Raw genomic sequence first — 8,527 nt, 5'->3', positions numbered from 1 at the left:
GTGGTCCATATTTTTGGGAAGGGGATTTGGCAATCTGGGCTCAACAGGACTCAACAAGCCTAACTGCCTTAATTTGTGGAACACGGCAGTATAGGTTTCCCCCAACTCAGTGAATGTTCTTTGTATTCTTTCCTTTCTGAAAGCCTGATTTCCCCAAAAACCTGCCCCTGGAGGGTTCTTGTAGGCTCTTGGTGGTGAATAGGTGTTTTGTAGTGGTGTATGTGTGTTCTGGGGAGCCGGCGCGCGCCATTGCGAGCGAACCGGAGGCTGAGTGTATGTTTGGGCTTGGTTAATGGAAGAATGGGGCTCTGAAGAGTGATAGTAGTGTTGGGATGAATTGTTAATGGAAGAATGGGGCTCTGAAGGGTGATAGTAGTGTTGGGATGAATTGTGGTGGTAAGTTGATTGGCGAGGTCGTTGTTGATTATAGTAAGGCGGTGAACCTCTGGGTCCCGACCAAATTCCTGAATCAACTACCGCTGCTTCCTCTCTCTTCTTTCTTCCGATTTCTCCTACCCTGCCTTGAATAGCTTGAGTAGCTACCTTAATTGCTGAATAGCTCATAATTTTATTTGTCTTGAGGTCTTCTTCCACCATACCTCCCATCTTCACTACCTCGTTGAATGATTTCCCTACCGCTGAAACCAAATGGGCATAGTAAGTTGGTTCCAAGGCTTGGAGGAAGTAGTCTACCATTTCACTCTCCTTCATAGGAGGATCCACTCTTGCTGCCTGTTCTCTCCACCGGAAGCCATACTCTCTGAAACTTTCATTGTGTTTCTTCTCAAATTTTGTTAAAGATAGTCGATCTGGGATGATTTCCAGATTGTATTGGAAATGGTGTGCGAATGCCTGTGCTAGGTCATCCCAGGTGTACCATCTCCCATGGTCCTGGCGTGTATACCACTCCAAAGCTGATCCGCTTAAACTTTGACTGAAGTAAGCCATCAATAATTTGTCTTTTCCTCCAGCTCCTCTCATCTTGCTGTAGAAACCCCTTAAGTGGGCTACTGGGTCGCCGTGCCCATTGTATAGGTCAAATTTAGGCATCTTGAAGCCAACTGGTAATTGTACATTTGGGAACAAAAACAAATCCTTGTATGCTACACTAACTTGCCCACCTAACCCTCGCATGTCTTGGAACGATTGTTCTAGACTTTTGACCTTCCTGAACATCTCTTCTTGTTCAGCATTTTTGGTGGCTTGTCACTTTCGGTTGGGAGGTCAAAACGAGGAGTAGTTGAATGGATTTCGGAGGCTTTGAGGGTGGGCTCCGGGGGGTAATATTGGTTGTCCTGGGCCTGGAATGTAGGCTCACTAGGAGATTTGTGGAATGTAGCCGGGGGATGTGCTATGAAAACAGGAGTCACAGGTGGAGGAAAGTATGAAACTGGTTTCGGAGGTGGAGACTGCGGTGTCTGAGAGGTGGTTCCTCGGTAGTGTTGGTAAATGGGGAAATTTGGGGATAATTCAGTGGTAATATTATCCTGAGTTTGGGTCATTGATGGAGCAGGGTTAGTTGGGTAAGATGGGGGTAACTGTCCTGTAGACCAGGCTTGGTACATCTTAGCCATTTGTTGCTTGAGTTTAAACATCTCTTCTTTTATTTTCCCGACATCCATCTCCTCTAGCTCAATACCTGTGTCGACATCTGGGATAGATATACTTTCGGGTATTGGTCCTTTTGATCTCGTGTGATAATGATAATATGCCAGTATACTCTTTAGAGAAACTAACTGCTTGAATTCTGGAAATGAACAAACTTGTTAGTTTTGAGAATTTAACACATATATAATTACACGTTGAGATGCAATGCTCCTAGACAAATATCCCCTTTCTATTATGCATTTGCTCGACTGCTTGTGTCGTCCCAGCTTTCTTGAAAATTTATTCACTTTTATTTTATTTTATTTTCTTATATATTTTATTGTGGTGGTCGAATCTTATAGAGATTGCTTACGTATCATGCCCCCGCATGAATCAGACCTTGCGTAGTTCGGACCAATAAAAGATGAACAATACTAATCATTTTTTTTCAATTTTCATATTAAAATAAACTGGGTTTCAATGGTTTGAAGATGACCTACAAACTCGAAAATCAAACAACCAACATATTTTAATCAAAAGATTTACAAACTCAAAAACAAACGGCCAGCTTCCTTTCCCCGTTTGACAAATGCAACCAAACGACTATTTTTGCAAATGTGGCCCCTTCCAAATTTTGAGGCCGGAGAGGATTATTTTATGACACTTTAAAAACTTGTCCATTCTTTTACGAAAATAACCTTTCGACAACTGAAAGATAATCAAAGGCTATTTCGGCAAGAACAGTTTAAGACACTGTCGAAGCTAGCTCGGCTTATTTTTGACTAAAAAAAATTCACCTGACCGTCGACTCTTTGTTTTTTTTTTCAAATTACAATAAAAACCAGGTGTTGCAACACGACCCTTTAGCGCCTCGGGGACGAAGATTTTTTAAGGCTGTGTGGGTCAACTGGACCAAATTTTAAAAAATGACCCAAAGGTGGCTGTTTATGCAAAGTCAGTCTTCCGGCGTCCCTTTCGGGAACATTTGGCTATGTCTTGATAAAACAGCATCACCCGACTTCTTTATGACAAAATTAAAATTTGACATATTTTTTTTTGGCTATTTATTTTTTTTTAAGCAAAAAGTGGAGGCTGGACACTGCCCGACTTATTTACGACAAAATTAAAATTTTGATACATTTTTTATTTATTTATTGGTTTTTGGCTTATTTTAGCAAAAGGGGGGGGGGTTGAACACCACACGACTTATTTATGACAAAATAAAAAATTTTGATACGTTTTTTATTTATTATATTTTTTTTTGGTTTTTGGCTATTTTAGCAAAAAAGGGGGGTTGGACCCGATGAGGGTTGCCTACGTATCTCACATCCGGTGAGAATTAAACCCGCGTAGTTCGGGCAGGTCATGAATAAACTAAGTAAACTAATTTAAAATTATTATTATTTTTGAATTTGTAAAAGAACTGCTTTAAAAAAAAGGAAGTATATATTTTATTTTTTTTTGAAAGAAAGACTTCTAAGAATTCCTTTTCTTTTGATTTGAACTTTGAGAATTTCAAAAGTAAAAGGAAGATATTTTTTTTTTGAATTTTCATTTGTTTTTCTTATTCTAAGAAGAAAGAAAATATTTTTTTGGAATTTTACCTTTAATAAAAGAAATGCTTTCTAAAAAAATATATTTTTTGAATTTTGAATTTTCTTTTCAATTTTGAAAGAAGAATCAAAATATTTTCGGATTTTTTATTTTATTATTATTTTTTTAAATAATTAAAAAAAACTTTCTAAAGAAGTCAATAATGGAAAATATTTTTGGATTTTTTGTTTTGAAAATTGGGGGTCTAAAAAAAACTTTTCTAGACTTTTGGCAGGACAAATAATTTTTGCAACTAATAAAGATATACATATATATTTTGGAAATAAAGAAAACAATTTTGGACTTATATATATATATATATATATATATATATATATATATTGTGAATCATGAAAGACTCTTTTTTTTTTCTTTTTGCATTTTCATAAACGAATAAATAACAAAAAAAAACATTTTAAAAAATAAGACTCTTTTTTATTTTCATTTTCATGGCAAGACAAACTATATATTTTTTCTATTTTTTTTTTGAAAAAAAAACAAGACAGAACAACGACTTTTTTATTTTTTATTTTTTTTTCTTTGCTTTTATTAAAACAAACTAATAAACATTTTTTTTCATTTTCTCAAAATTTCGGCAGAGTTTTGACAGTATTTGGGCATTGGTTTTTTTTCAAAAATAAACAATCAATTCCCTAACCGCTATTTCTTTTTTCATTTCAAAATATTGTTCTTGATATTCAAAAGTCAGTCAACACACAAGTACGAATCAAATAAATGCGGAAGTAGGAGCAAGTAAGATGCATCAGGATGGTCATTTTCATTTTTGGTACACCTGTCCTAGACAGACCCAACCCCTGTGTTGAGCCTCCAAAGTCAAATGCACGTGATGCAAACAAACGTTCCTACTAGGGATCCGGCATGTAGCTGAGTTATTCTAAGTGAAAAACCTGAGGCATATTGTTCTAACCCTGGCTTACCCAAGTGGACAGCTTGAGCCGAAATGGGGGCAACGTACCGGGAGCACGAAAGTCTGCCCGGCCTAGTTACTTGTCCCAACTTCGTCTTATTTGGTATGACTTCTAACAGAAAGGTGGGCCACGCGCACGTGTACACCATAAATTTAGAAGACTCAGAAAGAAGAAGGGTTTCGTAGCAGTTTTATATACACAATTCAGATAATATTAAAGCGGTAAAAGCATCATTTAGCACATTAAGCATATATCATGTAAAAATCAGATAATAAATAAAGCCAACTATAACAGTTATTTTAAGCTCGAATTCTTGAACCCTGAACCAGTGGTTCTGGGTAAAAATCCCCAGCAGAGTCGCCAGAGCTGTCGCACCTCCTTTTTCCGTGCCTGCGAGGGTGCGTGGGGAGTTTTCTCCAATTAAAGGACAGTCGAAATGGGATTTGTTTGTTTGTTTCAGAGTCGCCACTTGGAATTTTAAGACGTCCCAAGTCACCGGTTTTAATCCCTGAATCGAGGAGAATATGACTCTGTCTATTTAACAGTCTGCGCACCAGAAATCCGGATAAGGAATTCTGTTAACCCGGGAGAAGGTGTTAGGCATTCCCGAGTTCCGTGGTTCTAGCACGGTCGCTCAACTGTTATATTCGGCTTGATTTTTTTTGATTTGTTAAATACATTTTTATTGCATGATTTTATTGTTACCGCTTCTATTTAGATTTAAAGACCCTTCTTTGAATCGAATCACGCGTACGTATATTCGTGTTATAAATTATATTTTTAAAACATGCGGAGTTGTGTCACGCGCACGTGTACACAATAATATAGATAATATTTTTATTAAAATAATCATTTTCGAAATTATGCTTTAAATAAAATCAAGAACATTCGCCCTTTGGTATAATTAAGTAGTGAACATCACATCTCGGGTTTTTATGAAATTAATAATGATATTCTCCGAGAAATCTCTTTTTAATAAAAATTTGCTCGAAGTTGCGCGAACGCATAATCCGAATCGCCTTTAGAAGTATAATCAAGTCACGCGAACGCATCCTTAATTATGCAAATATTCTTGACAGTATATAAATTCTCTACAAATGTTTATTGCATCCATCTATTTTTAAATGTAAGAGTCATGAGAAATCACTATTTGAGATGCCTCTAAATTCCTTGAAAAGAATTCACAATTCATTAAGTGTTGACCGCAAATTATATTTTTACGTGTGAATTATATTCCTCAAAAACCATGAGTTTAAAGAGTAAAATAAAATAAAAATAAACAACGTGTGATTAATACTACCATTTTTATGGTAAATACAATATTTATCTACCCAAAAAGCGAATTGCGTATAAAACTTAGGAAAACAATTGATTTAATAAATGAAGTAATATTTTTTTTGAAGAATTTTCATTGTTATATTTGGAGCAAACGCTATTTACACATTTTTTTGACTTAAAATGTTACAATCTATAAATCCCATCCTTCTTTTACACCACTTGTTTTTAGTCCGAGGTTATAATTGTTTGGTTAATTTTGCTTACGAAGATTGGGTTTGAGTTAAATAAACCAATTCTTATATTCTGCCTATGCGAATATTTGCAAACACTAACTCTATATTTTGTAAAAAATCATTGACATTATTTCATATATTAAAAGAAATGAGTTGATCGCGTTCCTAAAATAACTAAGCCATTTGTTATTAAGAAAGAGAACTAATCTACCAATTGATTTAATACTATATTAACCAACTAAAACAAAACTGAAACTTAAACTAATAAAATTTAAATGAGTAGAAGACATCCTTATAATTCCAAACTTCATTTACTTGTCATGTTGAAGCTCTTCACAACATGAGTTTAAAAGATATGTACCTGATATTGGAAGCAAAAGAAAATGAAGATGAAAATCAGCAACAGTAATAACAGTGTAACAGCAACAACTGCCCAGCAACAGTAACAACCCAGTAACAGACCGGTGGAGTAGTAATCCCAAAAACAAAAGCTTTAAGCTTTGAATGAAACAACAACCATTAATACTAATTTCAAACAAAGAAAGAAAGCAGAAGATTTTTTAGTTTTTTTTATTTGAAAGCTTAAATATTTTTCGGAATTTTCTATCTTTTAAATGTTCAGCCCTTTTCTCTCTCTTATTTTCAGATTTGTTTCTCTCTCCCGTTTTTTTTCTCTCTGTCTCGTGTATCTTTTCTTATCTTTGTCTCGTGTTCAAGACTTCATATATATAACACATCCCATAAACCTTTCAATTAATTAAAATCCATACTTTTTCTCTACCCAACTCATTATCGTCCCACTCATCCCCATTACATTAAATAAACATATCACACCACCCCATTATATTTTGTCCCTCATGCTTCATTTAAAATAATACAAGATTCCCCCACTATATTTTGTCTTGTCCCCCCTTTATATTAAACAATTATATCACAACCCACCCCATTTCATTTTGTCCCCCATGCTTCAAATAAACAATTACAAAATGTACAATACCTAAACTACCCCCTCCGACCTTACTGAAATTACCAAACTACCCCTGAACGTACTACAAATTTACCAAACTATCCATCAGCTATAACACATCAATTAATCAAACTTAACCAAAATATAGACAATATGATCAATTTCTAACAATGTTCAAACAACAATATGAACACGGATGAACATCATAACAACAATATCACATGGACACGATTTTAACAACATTTTAACAACAAATCACATGAACACAAATTGAACAACAAAGAACAACTAAAATTTGATTGAGCAAATTTTTAGCAACAAACAATCCTATTTTCGGATTCAACAACTACAACAAACAAGTATATTTAGAGTTCTAACTTCAATCATATTGAACTTAAAATCAACTACTCTAACAACATTACAACAACAATTCCTATATTAAACTTTATGAGACAAATTCAAGAAATAATCACAAATGGTAAACAAGAAATCAAGCTATACAAATTTCGGATTCAAGAACAATCAAACAAAGTATGAACATGAATTAAATCTATTTTAAACAACAAACATGATGGATTTAAACGATTAAACCAACATATTTCTCTAAACACAACTAAATTCTTTTAGACAAATAACAAGATCGACGAATAAACAATTATGAACTTAAGCTTAAACTTAACAATATTAACAACTTCTAACAATACATAAACACATGAATCAATTTGAAGAAATAGTTAATTAAATTTCAATTTGAATCTAAAAAACATCAAACTAACAAATACTTACTTAAACAATAATACAAACATGAAATAAACATGAAAAAAACTAATTAAACTTCTATTTTGAAATCTGAAAATTAATTTAACAAACAACATGAACACACTAGAAAGTTATTTCAAAGATGAACAACGAACAAAACAAGGATTAAATCATTTAACGATTTTGGATCCGGAAAATATCAAACAAAATATGGACAAAAATAAAACTCAAAAACAACTAACCGGAGATGAATCAACGACGAACTTTGATTGTAAACAAATCTTTCCGAGCCTCGACCAAAGCTCGAACGAAGGACGACGAAGACGAAGAAGAAGTAGAAGCAGCCCGCAGTTACTGCCGCGACGAGCAGCAGCACGACGTCGAGAAGCAGAAGCAGCGGCGGAGGAAGAAGGAGCAGCGGCAGCATCGGGGGCAGCTAAACACGACGAGAAGCAGAAGCAAGCCGGAGCAGCGAGCAGCAGCACGTCGCGGACAGCAAAGGACGACGACATGGTCGACGTCGAAGCTCGTCCATGGTTGGACGTAGTAGAAGGCAGAAGAAGATGGAACGCAGCAGCTCGGGGACTTGAAGTTGAACAACGAAGCAACAGCAGCTGGAGGCGACGAAGAAAACTGAAACCATAGCAGCTGCGTGAGCAGCAGTTCGTCGAGGAAAAATATGAAGCAAGCCGCGATGGGTTTTCTCCTCCGTTGGTCGAGGGTTTTCCGGCGGAGAAGAAGAAGAAGCAGCGGCGGAGGAGCTGGTCGTGAGGTAGCCATGGGAGCTTGAGGGGGAAGCCATGGATGAGCTTTGGAGAAACTTGGAGAAGAAGAAGATAGGGAAGGGGGGTGGCGGATTGTTTAGAAATTTTTTAGGGTTTTTGTCTTCTTTTTGTTTTGTTTTGTTTTGTAAAATGTAAGACAAAGGGGTTTGGGTCTTTTGGGTTATGGACTGGGTCGACCCAGTTCGAAATGGACTGGGTCGTAGGGAAGATTGGGCCATTTTTTGGGCCTGTGGCTTGAAATCGAAGAAGAGGCCCAATTCCGACTTTCTTTATATTTTTGCTCTCTTTTCTTCTTTTATTTTTCTAAAACTAAATTATAAAAATACTTAAACTATTATTAAGAATTAAATTAAGTTATAAAAGTGCAAATTAACTCCCAATAACAATTAACGCACA

The sequence above is a fragment of the Nicotiana tabacum genome, chromosome 11 (assembly GCF_000715075.1).
Source record: "Nicotiana tabacum cultivar K326 chromosome 11, ASM71507v2, whole genome shotgun sequence".
In the NCBI taxonomy this organism is placed as follows: domain Eukaryota; kingdom Viridiplantae; phylum Streptophyta; class Magnoliopsida; order Solanales; family Solanaceae; genus Nicotiana; species Nicotiana tabacum.
The sequence above is the reverse complement of the archived record's forward strand: the minus strand, read 5'-3'. Positions refer to the sequence as shown.